This window comes from Polypterus senegalus, chromosome 1 (assembly GCF_016835505.1).
Source record: "Polypterus senegalus isolate Bchr_013 chromosome 1, ASM1683550v1, whole genome shotgun sequence".
NCBI classification, from domain to species: Eukaryota; Metazoa; Chordata; class Cladistia; order Polypteriformes; family Polypteridae; genus Polypterus; species Polypterus senegalus.
Window position 1 is genome coordinate 251,917,242 of NC_053154.1, and position 20,631 is coordinate 251,937,872.

Genomic DNA, 20,631 nt, shown 5'->3' on the forward strand with positions numbered 1-20,631 from the left:
TTTCTCGCTCCCTATAACCTCCGTGCTTTCTTCCTTTTTCTCGTTCTTTCTCATTTCCTCCCTTCTCAACCAACTCACGCTTCTTTTATACAGTGAGGGGCCATAGCAGCTGTAGCACATTAGCCACGGGAACAATTACGGATGTGGGCAGTCCCTCAACTGTGCACACGGTAAGAAATGCCCACACCGCAGATTACCCCGCGGCTTGCTACAACCACTACGCCCCCTCATGAAGTCGCCTCGAGTGCGGTAATTATTTATTTAAAAAATGGCCTTTACTCAGCGAGCTGTGGACCCATAACACCACAGTTAGTCTGAAAGTACCCCTATAGTAGCTTTACAGTCACTTCTCTCACACAGTCTAAGTAAAAAGTTTATAGGGAAACAGAAATGAGCCCCTGACTGGTGGGAAAAGGAGAGGCTGAAGGACAGTGAGAGAGAAAGTAAGGAAGCGAGAGAAGGAGCAGTGTGAGAAAAAGAGCTGTGGTGACATGGGCTTATGGCATTTGAAGATAAGGTTGGTATTCTTCTTGTTTGTGCTTTGTTTTCCTTATTGTTTATACCTTCCTCAGAAGATTATTTGTATTTAATAAACACCTACTTGTGGCACATTTTTCATCTTCTTGCCTCGTGCTTACGTTGTAAATCTCCCAATATGTACTGTATTATTATTAGCCTGTATTTTTTAACTTGTAAATTGTAAAATATTCTACTGTGAGGTATACTTGATCTTTTGACAGTTATTTTAAAACTATACATTTTGAAGTATTCTTCATGTTTCACATTTATTACATAACACTGTTTTCTAACAGGGAAGGTACAGTGGTTAATCCTTGTTCATTTCAAATCACAGCCCACTCACTATCTGTGTGGAGTTTATATGTTCTTCCTGTGTTTGTGCACTTTTGATCAGGTGCTCTGGTTTTTGTCCCATATCCTAAACACATGTATGACAGGTTGTTTTGTGATTCTGTACTTTCCTGTTTGTGTAAGTGTAGGTGTCTGCATTAATGCACCCTTAGGTGGATTGGAACTCCTGCAAAGATACACTGCTGCACTGGATTAAGCTGGTTTGAAGATGCATGTTTTCTAACATTTGTGATGTTGGGTTATGGTGGGACTATGGACAGTGTTTCAGATGTCCCAGCTACAGAGTTCTCATGAATGTGAAGTTAGCATAGCCTTTGTGTGTCTGTGTGGATTTCCCTCCAGTATTCTGAAAATGGCCAGCCTGTGTTTATTAGTGACTCTAAATTAGTCCAATATGAGAGTGTGTGAGTGAGTGTGCCCTGCAAAGGCCTGGTACCCTGGTGCTAATTTTAGATAACCTCCAGCCCACAACCCTTGTTTGAAATAAATAGATTCCAAAAACGTAATTAATGAATGATGTGTGATTTTATGATGCACTTTTCTCCTACTTCATCTCTGCTTTTTGTATTATTTATTTTCTTTTCCACAGATTCCTTTTGTTTAGGTTATTGTCTTCCAATGATATTTATTTGACTTTTCATTTCCTTTTTATTGTAGATTTTTTATTAACAAATGCTTAAACTGTTTCTCATAGTGCTACGGCACTTAGCATTACTACTCCTCCAGATCCAGGGACCTTGGGTTGATGTCAGGCCACAATACGATCTGCATTCGTTTTCAACTACTTTGGACTCCTTCAGCCACAAGAAGTTTTCATTTAATTAGTGACTTATTGTGAACTACAGTACCATCCACAATTAGTTCCTGCCTTTTTTTCCAGTACAGACGTTGGAGACTCTAGCTCATTGTAATCATTTAGTGGATAAAATAGGCTCAGAAAATGGATAAATGGAGACACCAGAAAGCAACAAATATTGTATTAACATTTCCTTCTTTTGCTGCAACCCAGCTAATGGATAACATGAGTATTAAAGGAATTCAGAAAGCTAATATTAATGTGAGCACTATATGTCAAAGGCAACAAAATATCTTTGAAATTATTGCTGAGTGTAAGTGCCAGATTCGATTAAGGTTTAAATGTAAAGGGAAGATGAAAGGACCTCTGATTTGGGATAAATGTGTAAGAAAGATGAAAGAGCACCACATTCTGTTCTCATAAGAGATCTTCAAAACTTATGAAAGCATAATCATGTGTAATGAAAATTAAAATGTCTCTAAAAAGAGTGATACAACTTCCTGTCGACACACATCACTAGGGGGAGAGGTGATCTAATCTGTTAATTTGCCTCCATCCAAACCTGTTAGCCTAAACAAATGTTTTAATTTTATTTTTAGATATTCAGAGATGGCCTAAATATTTTAAAGGTATCCCATTCTGTCCTATTATGGAAAGATTGAATTTGCCGGCTGCCTTTAAGTTTTCTTTTTTAGACAGCTAAAATAATGCATTTTTAGGTCTTTTAAAGGGTACCTGGTGGCCCACTTTTGCCCAATCTCACATAGCCCTAATCTCCTTTATACTAATATATGGTGGTTAGGTGGAAACTAGACGGTCATGGATCTTATTGTTTCCTTTTCTGATATTAGCCTTATGAAATCTGCTATGTTCTGCCTGTTTTGGTCTACAACTACTCATAGAAGACCATGAAAGAAAAATCAGAGCCCATGAACTATAATATTGTAATTATAATCAGTAGACTATAAAGAACAAAATGTTGCATTGATTTTCTTTTGCATATCACTTTACTATCAAAGCATATAGTATAACATTTCAGAAATACAGTATAGCTGCCCAACCTGTACAGATAAGGTTACACACATCCACTAAGCCCTTTCTCCAAAGTTTTTATTTTAAATATAAGAACATTTCTGTAAGATCACCGTAAAGGACAATTGAACATCCCTGATCTCCAACTGTTAAGTAGCCTGGGCAGAATATTAAATGTTTCCTCCTCATTCTTTGCTCTGGTACTCCTACAGGGCTTACCAGTCCCAGATGGTGTCATTCTTCTTTCACTGTCCTGTTGATTTATATCCTCACTGCCAGCAGAGATTTCTTTCTGCTCTCTCTTATGGCACTGCTGGACTTTGTCTCTGCCTTGAGCATTTACTACAACGTATCCGCTCACACACATTCTTTTTTTCTGTACACAGCACTATCTATGTAATTGCAGCTTGGCACCCTTGTATTGGAATCTTAATGTGGACGTACTTAATTTGTAATGCAAATGGCCACAATCTAAACAAGTTTGTGGGTAAGCAGCAATTAAGGGGATGATTTTTGTATCCATCTCAATTAACTAGTGATCTAGAAGTAAAGACAGGACTTGTGAAACATAGAGAAATACCAGAAAGTGTGCATACCTAAAAGTAACAGAGCTTCAACAGGACAGTCACAGTAAATTGTTAGTTAGGTCATCACAGTGTCCTGCAGCGGCCCAGCTAATCTGAGCAAATTGCTTCAAATTCTAAACATAGTACAGTATGTGTTAGATTGAAACAAATCCACTTTTCATTTTTTAAATTTTGTACATTATTTTCATTGATCTGTAAATAGTTTTGTGATGGTGAATGCTGTGAATGCTGTTAAATAAAATCAGGATTTGAGATGACACAAGAAATACTTCTGTCTTGTTCACATTAAACTGAAGAGAGTGTTAATTACAGAAGACGGTCAGTTTTTACTCAGACATTTTATAAGCAGGTAAGGTTTTAGGTACTGATGAGTGACGTATGCCACCATGTTGATGCTATGTTGGATGTGTAGCATAAACAGGGGAAATTAAGCATTTTGGGGAATCTCATTTCCTAATTACATAATAGGTGACCTGGACCAACATAAGGTTGGATCACCTCTAGTAAAAATAGGGCCTTGCTGACATTTATCTCCAATTATGACAGACATGCATGCTGAAAGTTATCTTTGTTTGAAATCTCATATGACAGAATTACATGCTTGTTCAGTATCACAGGAAAATAAATAAGCAGAGCCTGCGTCTACAACATGGGGTCCAGTGCAGGATTCTAACTCACAAGGAGTGCCAGTATATCACTTGGCCAAGTCACATACACTCACTCACAGCAATCAGAACACACAAACACAAATCCTGAGACTAAGCTGAAAACTAAGTATGGCCCCAAATTAAAATGTTGTCTATAAAACTAAGTGGATACTTTATACAGTACGTGCATTTCTATTTCTCTTTTGGCCAAATCATTCTTCGTGGATTCTTTTTACCTTTTCCAGGTGAGAAAAGCACTCACTCAGGCAGCATTACCAGTTGCAAGGAAGCACTGCATTTGTGAAATAACGCAATCATAAATGTAAAATAATGCTCTTTAAACTGTTTTTTCAGTGACAGGAATATGCTTTCAAGGTAAAAAAAATCAATCTCTTAAAAAGAACAATGGAAGATTCTTCACAGTATGCCCATGCAAGGTGGTGGACTGGGTTTTCACAAGAAGTGATTCGCCATCTGGTAGTTGCTTTTAGAGAACTGTGAAAAAGAATACTTAGAAGACTGGAATGACTTAGGGGTATATGGAATACTATAGGGGGACTATGCAGAAATGAGGAAAGATAAATCAAGATTCAATTAAACTGCCAAAGGAAAATGTTACATTTTTTAGGCTTTAATCTACTTTCCATATTTAAATAACAGATTCAAATAATTAATTGACATATTCTGTTGTGTAATGTGAATGAATTAGAGAACATGTGTATTAATGAAAAATGGCTATGCGTGGTAGTGTTTTTAAATGTATAGGCTGTGTGGAGCCGACCCGGGCACAGACAGGTGGACATGTTGTATTCAACCACCACACGTTTTTATTTACAATTGTTTACAATATAAGTGTCACCCAGACACTAAATAAAGTCAGTGCACAAACCCCAACACAGTCCTGGCAACTCAATGCCTTTCTTCGGGCCGCCTCCACTCTCCTCTCTTGCTTCGTCCTCCGTCCACCCGACTCCAGCCCTGAATGAAGGGAGATGGCCCCTTATGTGCTCCCAGATGAGCTCCAGGTGGTTCCCGGCATTCCCCTCCTGGACACGCCCCAGTGTGGCAGAAATGCCGGCTGTTCTCCCGGAAGCTCTCCGGGTGTCCCTCTTCTTCTTCCCCCCAGCACTTCCACCACACCAGGGCCCCCAAGGCATTGGGGCGCCCCCTGGCGGTGACCACGGGTCCCTACTGGGTTGGGCTTCCAAGCCCTCTACCCGTGGCCCCCAAAGCAACCAGGATGGTGGCCCCCACGTGATCCCAGATGGGCGCACGCCCACTTCCGGTCCCTGAAGGCGTCCCGGCCGGGTCGTCGCCCCTGGCATCCCTGACAGCTGAAACATACATAAAGTCTTAGACCGAGCCACAAAGAATCATTTTATTTAGGGAGTGTTTAAGCTGGGATGTAACAGACCAAAATTTCACCACAAAGGACGTAAAGAGCGGCTCAGTAGATGTCACAATGTATACCCAGAGCACTGATTACTGTACTTGTGAAATAAGAGCACTAACTGTTCTGATTGGTGGATTGTTAGAATCAACAGTGTGACAAAATGTGAACCAAGACAAATGCATGGCAGCTGTCAACATAGGTGCAAGATAGAGGGTTGCACTTTAACTATAGGAATCTTACATTAAGAGTGCAATGTCTCTTCATGCGTGGAGTTTACATGTTCTCCCCGTGTCTGCGTGGGTTTCCTCCGAGTACTCCGGTTTCCTCCCACAGTCTAAAGACATGCAGGTTAGGTGTGTGTGTGCTCTGCGGTGGGCTGGCACCCTGCCTGGGGTTTGTTTCCAGCCTTGTGCCCTGTGTTGGCTGGGATTGACTCCAGCAGACCCCGTGACTCTGTAGTTAGGATATAGCAGGTTGGATAATGGATGGATGGATGGATGTCTCTTCATATAGTGCCCTCCTGAAAAACAAGAAGGTTAATATTCTAGCAGTATCAAGCTGACTGGTACACTCAGAGCAAGTAAACTAGGATTCGCTTTCAACTATTTCTGAGAGGCTTATTTCACCTTCATGGAAAACTAAGCTAGAAATAGCTAATGATTATATTGTGATGCACTGAACAGAAAATAAAACACGCAGTCTACACAAGCTTTATCTTTCGATGCCAGGAAATTCTAGCAATGCAATATGTGTCTCTGAATGCAATTGAATGCATGTTTCTGAATATTAATATATGGGTATATGGTTCTTAGTTAATTTTAATCTGACAAGGTGACTCTTAGTGAGCAAACATACTGTAGTTTGCTAGCGGCTGAGTACATCTTAAGTCAACTAACCAAGAATGCATGTGTTCGATTTTATGCATCGTCTGTAAGTACTTCATCAGCATGTGTTTGTCACTGTTTTTTGTTTATACCAGCTAAGTTAACAATCTATCAGGTTCTTGATTCCCTTTGACTGGCATCTTCACTTCCAAAGTAATGCTAAAATTAAGACATAAGTACAGTATTTAACATACAGTCTCAAGTAGTTGTTTAAAAGCCATTAACTAATTGGAGTGACTGAACCTTACAGAAAGTACTGAAGAGGGGCAGCAACAATCAGTGAGCAACACATATTTGGAGGACTAGCAATACAAACAGTGTTTATTTCATTTATATATGGGGTCTGCAATATTTTGATAATTTATTGAATTAATACAGTGAAAACAGCTTCCAGTGTTACTCTATTACATAAGAAGGAAAAATCAAAAAAGGGACCTCCTTAATATGTTTTTGGTTTCCCCTAGACAACAATTAGAACAGAAATAAATAAAATGGAGACATTTTCTTTTGTCTCCTTCTTCTCAGATTTTTCCTCTTGAGACATAAATATTCCCATAGTCTCAGAGGAGTCTCCTCTTGAGTTTCAGCAGAGTCACACAATGGTCTCAGATCTTTCAAATAATGTCATGACATTTTTTTTTTGTCTGAAAGTATTTACATTTTGTGCTCAGTAATATATGGTGAAATGTATGGTATTACGATTACAAAACTGTAGCCCCTGCGATTACAAAACTGCAGCCCTTGCTTCTGGACAATAACATTAGTTGATCTGAGTTATATTTCTGTGCTCCAATTATACCATACTCATTCTGGTGGAAAAGGCAAGCAGTGTGGGCATAGTGGTTAAGATGTTGGGCTTCAAACACTGAGTTTGTGGGTTCAAATCCCACTCCTAACACTCTGTGACCTTCAGCAAGTCACTTGATCTGCCTTCACTGCAATTAGAAAAACAAAAGAAATGTAACCGACCATATCTCAGTTGTTGTAAGTCACCTTGGATAAAGTAAAATAAATAATATGAAGTCTTGAAAGAGATTAAAACACAACTTGAAAGAGGTCTCACAAAATATATCAAGCTTTTTAAACCAAATTCTCAAGTCTGACTTGTACCTCATGTCTCCTTTGTTACACACATGCAAATTCCACCTGAGCCTTTCAACATCCCTTCTAGTTATGGCCCCAGTGACATCACTTCCTCTGACCCATCTATAAAAACACCCATCTTATCCTCATTTATTCAGTTCTGTCTTGAACTCCGTCTTCTGAGACCTTGTTATTGCTGGTTTTTCGGCATTTGTTTCAAGAATACAGGGTGGCTACCCAAAACCTTTTTCTGCCTCTTTGTTATCTTTTTACACCTTTCTTTCTATAGCTTTTTCTTCTAATGAATATTAGGAGGAACAACGGTGACAAAATTGATTCTTAAATTAACTATACATGACAATCTCTTTTAAGTCTCACAGGCCATCAAAGATCAACTTTTGAGCAGTAAAAATTTCGTATGGGATATGGGCGTGGTTACTTGGAAGATAATTCCTTTTTTTTAGTTATAGCACTAAACATAAGCTACACAACTCTTTTTATGACTTAATTAAAAATAATGATTTTGGCTATATGTGTGAATAGAGATCTCATGAATATTCACATTTATAACTTTAAACGTCTTTATACTTGGCACAGAAAAAAACATCTTAATATAAAATGTGATATGTACTATATAACTGCAAGCTATATAATGTAATTCATTTAGTTTTGATAACACACTGTTAGCAAAGTACATAAATTTTAAAATTTGAAGGTGAAATATTTTAGCAGCATTTAACTGGGTATTCATTAACAGTTAATCTTCAGGCTTATATCTAAACTGAATAAACAGCTTATAACTATTTTCCTCCTTGTGAATCTAAGTCTTTAAGTTACTGCTTAAATGATTATTATTCTATACCTTTTTGAGAAATAATCCACTGTAAAATATACAGTTTGTATCAGTTTAATATTTAGTGTGTGGTCATATCAGATGTATATGTATACAGGGACACATATATTGCATATATTACTTTGGTGCTCAGAATTTCATGGCTTGCAAATTATCTTAAAACAATGGATATTGCCGAAAAGGTTATTATTCATTGATTGGAGTATACATACAGTATATTACAAAACAGAATTCCATACTAATTATCATTCTTATATTTCTTTATAAACAATTGATTTTATTATAGACCTTGATTTAAAATCCATCCATCCATTCTTTTTCATAACCTACTTATCCAAGAAAAGGTTACTGTGGGCAGCTGGAGACTAACTAAGCCATCATCGGGTGCAAGGCACCATTTCAAGCATATTAAACTTTATGATGTCACAAATGTTCTCTCAATTTGCTGACTGGGGCTCTGTCTTTCCTCTGAGAATGGTTTGTAATAATGTGCTTATTTTGATGTTATGTAGTTATTGAAGCATAATCAATCAATCAATCAATCAATCAACATTTATTTATATAGCACATATTCATACAAAAAAAATGTAGCTCAAAGTGCTTTACAAAATGAATAGAGAAACAGAAGACACAATAAAAAATAAACATAAGTCAACATTAATTAACATAGAATAAGAGTAAGGTCCGATGGCCAGGGTGGACAGAAAAAACAAAAAAAAAAACTCCAAAGGCTGGAGAAAAAAATAAAATCTGTAGGGGTTCCAGACCAAGAGACCGCCCAGTCCCCTCTGGGCAATCTACCTAACATAAGTCAAACAGTCCTCTTTGTATTTAGGGTTTTCATGGAAGGACCTGATGATGATGGTCACGTAGACTTCTGGCTTTCAGTCCATCAATGTTGGTGCCTCATGATGCTTTGAGTAGGTGGTGGTGGCGCAGGCCGCCACCACAAAGAAACCGGAAAAAGAAACAAAAGAGAGAGTAGGGGTCAGTATGGATTTTGGAGCCACTGTGAATAGTTATTATGAAGAATTGAACATACAGAGTATCAGTATGAAGTTAAAGTGAAATTATAAAAGGCCATGTTAAAGTAATGTGTTTTCAGCAGTGTTTTAAAGTGCTCTACTGTATTTGCCTGGCGAATTCCTATTGGCAGGCTATTCCAGATTTTAGGTGCATAACAGCAGAAGGCCGCCTCACCACTTCTTTTAAGTTTAGCTTTTGGAATTATAAGGAGACACTCATTTGAAGATCTAAGGTTACGATTTGGAATATAACGTGTCAGGCATTCCGATATATAAGATGGCGCGAGAATATTTAAGGCTTTATAAACCATAAGCAGTATTTTAAAGTCAATCCTGAATGACACAGGCAACCAGTGTAGTGACATCAAAACTGGAGAAATGTGTTCGGATTTTCTTTTACCAGTTAGGATTCTAGCAGCTGCATTCTGCACTCGTTGCAAGTGATTGATGTCTTTTTTGGGTAGTCCTGAGAGGAGTGCGTTACAGTAATCTAGTCTACTGAAAACAAAAGCGTGAATTAATTTCTCCGCATCTTTCAATGATATAAGAGGCCTAACTTTAGCTATGTTTCTTAAGTGAAAAAATGCTGTCCTAGTGGTCTGATGAATATGCGATTTAAAATTCAGATTACAGTCAACGGTTACCCCTAAATTTTTTACTTCCGTCTTAACTTTCAATCCTAGTGCATCAAGTTTATTTCTGATAACCTCACTGAATCCATTATTGCCAATTAGTAAAATTTCAGTTTTCTTTATTTAGTTTGAGAAAATTACTATTCATCCATTCAGAAATACCAGTAAGACATTGTGTTAGTGAATCGAGAGAGTCGGAGTCATCAGGTGCTATTGATAAGTACAGCTGTGTGTCATCAGCATAGCTGTGGTAACTCACGTTGTAACCTGAGATAATCTGACCTAACGGAAGCATGTAGATTGAGAACCAACAGCGGACCCAGGATAGAGCCTTGTGGAACACCATATCGCATATCATGTGTCTTTAAGATGTGATTACCACAACTCACAAAGAATTTTCTCCCTGCCAGGTAGGATTCAAACCAATTTAAGACCCTGCCAGAGAGGCCCACCCATTGACTAAGGTGATTTCTAAGAATATTATGATCAATGGTGTCAAATGCAGCACTCAGATCTAAGAGGATGAGAACAGATAAATGGCCTCTGTCTGCGTTCACTCGCAAGTCATTTACTACTTTAACGAGTGCAGTTTCTGTGCTGTGATTTGTTCTAAAGCCTTATAATAATAATAAATATATAATAATAATAATAATAATAATAATAATAAATAAATAAATAAATAATGGTAGTTTCTGTAGTTTCTAATGCAGTTTCAATGTTTAAACTATCCGTCTGAGGTTCAGATCTTTCTCAGTCTGATTGAATCTTTCCATTTGAATGCCTAAGACGTTCTTCCTATAGGATTTGTTGACAGGAAGCTTGTTGCAACCTCTGATCAAAAGAACATCACTTAACTTTAAAGTGTGAGCTTATTTCCATCATTTAATCAGTCTATAAACCTAACATCACTATTTCTCTCAATTAACCAAAGAAAATCAATTCTATGCAATTAAGTCAAGTACATTAACATTTTATCAATATTTCTGAAAGATTACCTCACATATTTTAATGAGAGGTAAAGTTATTAACATAAAACACTGGACAGAAACATGGCTTATATTTAATCAATAAAAGTACAGAAGAAGCTGCAGAAAAGTGAATTTGTAAAATCAATAGAAGGCAATGTGTTTAACTGATGAATGTGCAACATTTTAGTTTTGTAAAAGCGATCAGAGAAACATCAAACTGCAACAACAAAACCTTAGCTTTCTAAAATTAACGTCCCTTCCAAAATGTGTACACTCTCTCTGTCTCTCTTTCTTTCTCTGCCATTTTGGTCATTTTCTGAGTTCACTTAGCTTGACCAGTTGTCCCTGTCAGACAGCAACTGATAGATAGATAGATAGATAGATAGATAGATAGATAGATAGATAGATAGATAGATAGATAGATAGATAGATAGATAGAACTTTATTTTTCCCCAGGGAAAATTTTGACTTTTTACAGTGGCTCATTAAATAAATAAATTTAGTCAGGTCCTTAAATATTTGAACAGTGAGACAATTTTGATAATTTTAGCTCTTTACACCACCACAATAAATTGGAAACAAAGCAATCAAGATGTGATTGAAGTGTAGGCTTTCAGATTTAATTCAAGGGGTTTAACAAAATTATCGTATGAGCTGTTTAGAAATGGCAGACATTTTTATACATGGTTGCCCTATTTTCAAGTGCTCAAAAGTATTTGGAGAAACTAACATAATCATAAATATAATGATCATGTTCAATATTTGGTTGAAAATCCTTTACAGTCAATGACTGTCTGAAGTCGGGAACTCGTAGTCTTCACCAGCTGGTAGGTTACCACCATAGTGATGCTTTGCCAGGCCTTTACTGAAGCTGTCTACAGTTGCTGCTTGTTTGTTGGACTTTCTGTTATCAGTTTTGTCTTCAGCAAGTGAAATGCATGTCCAGTTGAGTTGAGGTCAGTTGATTGACTTGGCCACTGAAGAATATTTCACTTCTGTGCTTTGTAAAGGACTTGGCTTGCTTTCTTGGTATGTTTTGACTCATTGACCCTCTGTACTGTGAAGCGTTGTTCTATCAGTTTTGCAGCATTTGGCTGAATCTCAGCAGATAGTTTAGTCCTGTACAATTCAGAATTCATCCTACTACTTCTGCCATCAGCCATATCACTAATAAACTCCAGAGACTGACTTCCATTCGCAGCCATGCATGCTCATGCCATAAAACTGCCTCCACCATGTTTCACAGATGATGTGGTATTCAACAGATCATGAGCCATTTCTTCTCTTCTCCATACTCTTCTCTTTCCACCAGTCCGGTATATATTGATCTAAGATTCCTTTGTCCAAAGAAAATTGTTCCAGAACTGGACAGACATTTAAAAAATGTTTTCTAGCAAAGTCCACTCTTGCCGTTCCTATGTTTGATGTTTACCAGTTGTTTGCACCTTTTGGTAAACCCTCTGTCTTTTCTTTCATTGAGTCATCTCTTGATTGCAGACTTTGCCAATAATAGGCCTATCTCCCAAAGAGTCCTCTTAGGTTAGGTAAATGTTGTGAAGGGGTTCTCCTTCAGCAAGGAGAGAATTCTGCAATCATCCAGCACAGTTGTCTTCTGTGGTTTCCCAGATCTTCTGGTATTGTTGAGTTCATCAGGGTGTGACTTCTTTTTAAGAATGTACAAAATGGTTGATTTGACTGTTCCTTGTTTTTCTGCTATCTCTTCAAAGGGTTTGTTTTGTTTTCTCAGCCTAATTATGGACTGTTTTTGCTTGCATTGACATCTCTTTGGCTGAGGTGGGCTGGCGCCCTGCCTGGGGTTTGTTTCCTGCCTTGCGCCTTGTGTTGGCTGGGTTAGGCTCCAGCAGACCCCCGTGACTCTGTAGTTAGGATATAGCAGGTTGGATACTGGATGGATGGATGACATCTCTTTGGACCTCATATTGAGAGTTCACAGTGACAACTTCCAAGTGCAAATTCCACACTTGGAATCAATTCCAGACCTTTTACCTCCTTAATAGTTAATAATATTGAGGAAACTGCTCCTACCTGCTATGGAACAGCTTGCTAGTTAAATGTCCAAATACTTTTGAGCCCTTGGAAATAGGTGTAGGCTATGCAGAAAAATGAATATCATTCCTAAATGGCTCGTACAATATTTTTGCTAGATCCCTTAAATTAAATCTGAAAGTTTACACTTCAATCACATAATGATTGCTTTATTTCAAGTTTATTGTGGTGGCATACAGAGTCAAAATTATGAAAATTGTGTTGCAGTACAAATTCTTATGGACTTGACTGTATATATACACATACACTCTATATGGTCTGAGCACCCACCATAATGACTATAAAGGAAGAAAAATATAAAAAGAAAGAAAAGAAAACATGGCTGTCACAGTCACAATGATACATTATGCAGGAGTATTGCTGTTGGTACAAAGGAGCCCTTATAGTGTTTCTTGACACACTTCTGCTGAATAATTCTTCGGTTGAAAGAACTCATTGTTAGTGTGTCAGACAGAGGATGTGCAGCATTGTTCATAATGGAATTCAGTTTTCTTTTCATTCTCTCCTTAGCTAATACTTCCAGGGCATCTTGAGTGCATCCTAACGAGCTTGCCCTTCTAATTAGCTTGTTGATTTGGTGAGCCTATCTTGGAGTGATATTACCAGCCCAGCACACCACAGCATAGAAAATCGCAATAGCCATCACAGAGTTGTAGAAGATATGAAGGATGCCACACCACATTAAAGAAATGCAGTCTCCTAAGAAGGTCTGCCCTTTCTTATATTCTCTGTGTTCTGAAACCAGTCCATCTTATCATTATGGACTCTCAAGTATTTGTAGGAGTGGACCACCACAACATCTACTCCCTGAATACTGAACAGACATAGACACTCTTTGGTACATAAATCAATAACCAGTTCCTTTTTTTTTTGATGTTAAGGTGCAGACAAGGTGTAGCCTTTGCACCAAGAAACAAAGTTCTCCCCCTGACTCCTATACTCTCTCTCAACCCCCTTATCAATACAGCCAGTGAAATGGAACTTTTCACAGAATGTTTTGCACAAATCAAGAAAGCCAAATTTCATTCACTGTCCATTGACATTCAGATGTTACTAAATGATGTCCATTTTGGAGTCATGTGTAGCAGTAGTTCTAGTTTTACCACATACATGTTATTTCACATTTTAAATCATCTCTTCACTGAAAATAAAGAAGACCCTTTTACAGCCCTTCCTGATGCAAACATCTTTTAATCACTTTGTTATTATGATATCCACATGATGATGCACAGAATCACATGCTCCACTACAACATAACGTGTATGGCTGCTCAGTACATAATGGCAACAAGTAAACATACCTGTTGTGTGATATTACAGAAACTAAGAAGTAAAAAAGAAAAAGGCAGAGATCACAACAGCTAATGGGTTAATTTCTTCAAAATCCAAACAATTGTGAAAATTTCATGTTATTACCAGTGAGGTGCACAATAGTGTCAGAATTGTAGGAATATATAAACTATCGTAGCTTGCTCTGTCTGGCAGCATTTTGGAATTGTCAGTGTTTCAGCAAGGTTAGACACAATTACTTGTAAATCCAGAAATATACAATTGTCCCTGTGATTTAAAATATAAAAACTCCCCTGAAGATGAAGCCAAGTGAAATAGAACTTCTCCCAGAATTTTCAGCTCAAGAAGGCCAAGTTAATGTTCAGATGCTGCTAAATGATGTCCTTTTTGGTCTCCAGTTTTGTAATAGCAGTTCTTATTTTACCACATACATGTTATTTCACATTTTAAGTCATCTCTTCACTGAAAATGAAGAAGACTCTTTGCCAAAAGAAATTTTACCTCAGGCTGTTTCTTTTGAAGTGCATCTTCATGGCCATTAAAAGAGGCCACAGCTGGCCAGACTGCAGTGACTGTCTGTTTGTTGTGAGGGTCTCCTACTTTTATTTGAAACGCAGCTTTGAAACCAAACACCCTGAAGTAAAGAGAAAGCTTATCCTGTATTAACCAATGCAACAGCTGCTGTCCTCATCGGCTGGCCTCATAGCAATTTATTTGCCATGCTGCCCAACTCTCTCTCTCAGCTTTTTGCTAGCTTTGTAGCATCCACTCTCAAGATTTTTTCTTTATATTGTGTGTAATTATCCATCAAATGTAACAATCCTCAAGAATAAAAAAAAACACCTACACATTTGTTATTCTCATCTTTGCAGTTGACTGTTTTTATGCTTAAAGGTTTTTTCATGTTTTACCTCCGTTTCTGCTTGTTGTTCTTCCCTTCTAGCTCTGTTTTGCCATTAATACGCTTACAGTATGTTTATATATAGCTTTCGCTGTTCTTGTATCAGATGTGTCCTTTCCTAAATTTGACTTTGTGCAGTGCTATTGGATTCATTGGGTTTTATACTCTTTGTTTCTGTAAGGCATTTTATGCTTACTGTAAAAGCTGCTGTTTATCAACTAAAGTGTGATTGGGTGCTTTACTTGCTCACAAACAGAGCAAGCAAATGGAGGTGATGGGAATGGAAATTACAAGGAATGATAGCACTGGTGCAGTGCTTCCCAGTTCTAAAAGACTGCATTTGAATACCAGTTATCTCTGTAGAATTTACAGATTCTCTCTGTCTCCGTGTGAACCCAAAAAATGCAGTTTCTCTCTTCTATCCCCAAGATATCTATTTTCAAATTAACTGACCAAGTGTGTGTGTCAATAAATGTGACCTGAAATGGGCTGCCTCCTTGTCTTCAGTTGATCCCAGCATTGCAACAAGTGTCGCAGTTATACAGTAGATTCCATACCACCTGCAAATCTATACTGAACTAAGTGGGTTACAAAATTGTCAGAAGAGTGACAGGAAACAATCTCCACAGCATTTACCTTATTACAATTATATTGTGTCCACCAGGGGGTGCTCCAACCACCCCAAACAACTGACACGACACAGGCAGAAGTCAAACAACACACAAGGCTTTATTTTCAAGGGGGAAAAGCCTTTCCCTCATTCCCCACCAAAGCACAGTATAAAGCACACTATAAAGCACACAGCACTTTCTCTTCTTTCTTCCTCTTTTCTGGCTCTCCAGTTCCACTTTCCCCGGCAGGCCTCGTCCTCTCTCTACTGACTATAGCACCCTAAATGGAGTGAGGCAGCTCCTTTCATAGAGCACCTGGAAGTGCTCCAGGTGTCCCATGATCTCTTTCCGGCAGCACTTCCAGATCTCCATGCACCCCTTGGTGGTGACTGCAGGCCTCAGCAGGGCTGAGCTTCCAAGCTGCAAACCTGTGGCACTATACCAAACCAGAGGGGATGCCCTCTGCCATTCTGGGGGAGGTACTCTCCCGTACAAGCTCTCTTCCCGGGCCTTCCATTATGAAAGCATCCCGGCCGGGTAAGAGCCCCAGCCATCCATCACAACATTTACTTATTTGGCTGATGCCTTTGTCCAAGGCGACTTACAATATTTATGATACAATTAGTTACATTTCTTTTGGTTTTCCAATTAGAGTACAGGCAGGTCAAGCGACTTGCTCATGGTCACACAGTGTCAGTACCGGGATTTGAACTCACAACCTCAAACTACCATGATAGGACTGTAGTGCTGGAACTTCATAAAACGCTACATGTATAACATTAACAAAATCTTTCCTACAAAATTAGATTAGAAGTTAGGAGTTTTAGTTTTGTGTAATCGATAGGGTAGAGGAATTTAGCATTTCCAAGGTACTATTAATAGACTTCCTAGTCTAGTCTGTCTTTTGTGTAGAGTCTGCATATTCTCTGTGTATTGGGTTCCCTGTAATGAATTAGCCTCTAGAATGACTCCTGCCTTGCACATGCATGTTAAAGAGTATGTTCAAGCAACCAGAAATTATGGTGGAAAAAAGGAAAAGCCAGGAGAGGATGTGTGAAGACCAGGCAAAAAAACTGTCAGGAGGAAGCAGAGTCAAAACTGAGCAGAGAACCAAATCAAAAGTCAAAACTGTTTCAATATTTGAGAGCAAAACAAGGAAGAATAGTCATAAATGAAGCCAAAGTCTGTTACCCCGAAGTAAAACATATCTTTTGATAAGCTAGCTAATACTAGAATTGCTGTTTTCTTTGACAGAGTTTATCCACCTACAGATACAGAACTGTTTCACACAAACAACATGCAAACCATGCATTTGACTGTTGTGGAATATTCGGACCCGGACACAAACAGGCAGAATGTCCCAAAACACATGTTTACTGCACCACACAAGAATATAGTGCACCAATCACCATCAAACAGTCCTTCAGACTTCTTTCTTTCCTCTCTACCGCCTCCAATTCCTCCCAGGCAAGCTACGTCCTCTTCCACCCGACTCCGGCTCCCGAGTGGAGTGAGGCAGCCTCTTTTTTACAGCACCCAGAAGTGCTCCAAGTGCTCCCCAATTAACATCTGGCAGCACTTCCACGTGGGGCGGAAGTGCGGCAATCTTGTTCAGCTCCTCTTCTGGCAGCATTTCCGGGTGTGGCAGAAGTGCTGCAAGGCGGTGGCCACGTCGTTCCACAGGGTTGGGCTCCCCATGTTTGTGGTCCCCATACAATCCAGGGCGGCTGCCCACTTTCATTCCACGGAAGGCACTGCCCTTCTCCCGGTCCTTCCCTTCTCATGGCATCCCAATGGGGAAAGGTCCCTGGACATCTGTCACACTGTCTGGACTGGGATAAAAACTCAGGGTTCTAACGCTGAGAGCCAGCAGCAATAACCTATACACCACTATGCCTCTCTATATTACAAGCAGATTGTTTTTTGCAGTTCCTTGAGAAACAGATTCCTTTTATCTTTCAGCTGTCAAGGATGCCAGGGGTGATGACCCGGCCGGGACGCCTTGTGGGACCAGAAGTGGGCGTGCGCCTATCTGGGATCACGTGGGGGCCGCCACCCTGGTTGCTTTGGGGGCCACGGGTTGGAGGCTTGGAAGCCCAACTCTGTAGGGGCCCGTGGTTACCGCCAGGGGGCGCCCCGGTGCCTTGTGAGCCCTGGACCTCAGCATTTCCGCCTCACCAGGAAGTGCTGGGGGGAAGAGGAGCAAGAATACCCGGAGGACTTCCGGCTACACAGTTGGTGCTTCTGCCACACGGGGATGTGTCACGGAAGCTTCTCAGGAAGCACCTGGAGCCCATCCGGGCGTGCATAAAAGGGGCCGACTCCCTCCAGACGATAGCAAAAGTCGGGTGGAAGTGGACGGAGCTCGGAGGAGAGGAGTGGAGGCGGTCTGAGGACTGAGCAAGGCATCATTGTGCGGTCAGGACTTGAAGGGGTGATTGGTGCTGCGGCACTGGGTTTGTGCATTTGTAAATAGTATAAATAAACACGTGTGTGGAGAAAGAACATGTCTACCTGTCTGTGTCCGGGCTGTACCCCACACAGCGTATTGCTAGCCCCAAAACAAACCCATACAAACAGCACTTAGGATCACTAAAGCTTGATTTTCAATGCTGATTTAACTTGTTGAAGCACAAAGCTCTAAAGACAAAGGTAAAAGTAAGCACAGCATCATCAACAAGAGCTTCTGGTACAACAGAAACATGGGCAACTATCTTGTCTGTGGCTTAGATCTTGGCTCTCCAGTAGTGTCCAGGAAGCTTAATTCAGATGAAACATGCAAAATCCTGATAGCTGGATGACTTTAAACAAGACATGAATTTGATGTTAAAACATTGTAACAGAGAGGCAGTCCATGAGCAAACAAGTGGACAACAGAAATCTCTTTTAGCACCTTATTCAAATGATGAGTCTAGTAAATGATACAGTTCTATATGAGCCCCTTCTTCTTCTTCTCTATCTCTTTCTATATGTAACCAAAATCTTCTACCAAGTTCTTAGTTATAGAAGTTAGTGCTTGACCTTTAGCTACATCTTGTTTTTGAGTTTGCCACTGTTTACATATCAAAGGACCTTGTTTCACAGCTTATATGGTGTCTAATATTAGTAGTACAAGTTAAAATACATTTATATGTGTATACTGTATGCATACAAGCTAAATTTATTATTATTATTGATAGAGGAGGGAGAGAGGTTGGGAGGATGTGCTGGTTACACCGCATCGCCACATCAGCACACAGCAAACTACCCAAATTGGGATCCGAGTGCAGCCATGGAACAGGTGACACCTCAGCATCGCACTGAATGAACAGTGTGAGTTTTCTTTACTGTGCCTAGAGTGCCAATTTCTGCCACCAATCCCCAAGTTTTCCCTGCAAGTTGGAGGACCTGCTCACAGGGCTGGATGCAGATTAAGATCATACTCAGGACGAAGCAATTGCAGGTTAAGGGCCTTGCTTTCAACTCTCCAATTACCTAGCCTCAGAGCCACCAGTCCATTCAGTATGATGATATATACAGTATATAGCAGCAAAAATCCACCTAAAGCACAAATCACAGTGAAATATTAATTACATTATTTATTACTCTTTTAGCATACTACCCAGATGATGGCAAAAACTGTCTATTATATATTAATCACAGGAAAATTAATTGGGAAACTCAATTAGGACAAAATCCAGAGGGTGATGCATTTTTAAGCATTTTAGAGCTGGTAACTCTTTTTAACAGATTTTGATAAATCCTCTGATAAAATAAGAAAACAGGAAAATGCATTTGTGTTTAATATCTGTCACAAGCAGTGTGATTGAATTGTCAAGGTACTTAAATAAGCGAAACCGATTATTTTTAGCTTTGCTGGTCTTTGTTAGCACAGAAGATGGATTAACACACTTGCTTCTTGTGAAGACATTCTTCAACGGCTTCTATTGAACAAAACAGTTATTGGCAAAAGTAACTAACAAAGAACTAGCAGTCTGGCTCATTTTGATGTAAACAGCTTTCCTAATTTAGAACAGCAGCTCTAATCTGCAGTAGTGACTCACTGAAAGCTTCTGCTTCTCTTGTATAATGCAAGCCGGCACTTTATTATTCTGCCTAAGAGCACAGTGGTGCTGCGAAAAGGCCAGAACTGCTTTTAGTTCAGGGTGACAGCTTTTTGTGTATTTATGTACTAATCAAACAACCCAAAATGAATGCATTTTCTTCCCTTCATGCAAGGTATATTTATCCTGCTTTAAATAAATAAAGTGGAAATCAGTTTTTTTTCATTTTCACAATGACAGTTGCAGTTAGGTTAGTTATAATGTTTTAACTAACTGAATGTATAACACCCTGACTCAAACCTAATATCTGATCTTTGGTCATTCATTTTTTCCCCTAGATTATTACGTTCCTATGAATGTATTTGTAATGACATCCATGCAGACAGAAACGCAGTGTACCTGGATAGGCAATGATAATGGTATTAAAGAAAATGTCATATGCCCATTGACAAACACATTCCCTCTCCAGCAGTTGCCTTATGCTGCAGTGAATGGCTCAAACTCTCTAGGGCCTTGACCCCAAAAATATAGGGAATTCCTCCAGTGTCCTCTCCCAGTAGGCTGTGTCTGCTATAACCCCCAAGAAAAATTCCCAGAGAACATTCTGGCTACATATCCAAAGCGCTTCAACTGTTTTTTCTCAATCTGGAAATCTATTTCTAGATCCTCCAACATTGTTGAGTCCATCACAATGACACAAGGAGTGTTCCTAGCAAACTTGCTGAGGGACCAGCTTGTGACCATAGGTCATTTTTGAGATGTTGAAATGAATGAAGCATGACATAATGGTCTGGCACAACTTTCCCCACTGAACTGATTAATTTCTAAATCTCACAGTCACCACTGTTATGTTCATAAGAATTACTTATGAAGGCTTTGAAAGCACATGCGTTTTGTGTTGTTCAGCACCTTCTGACTCACCGTTCTGAAAGAACCCCTACATATGACAT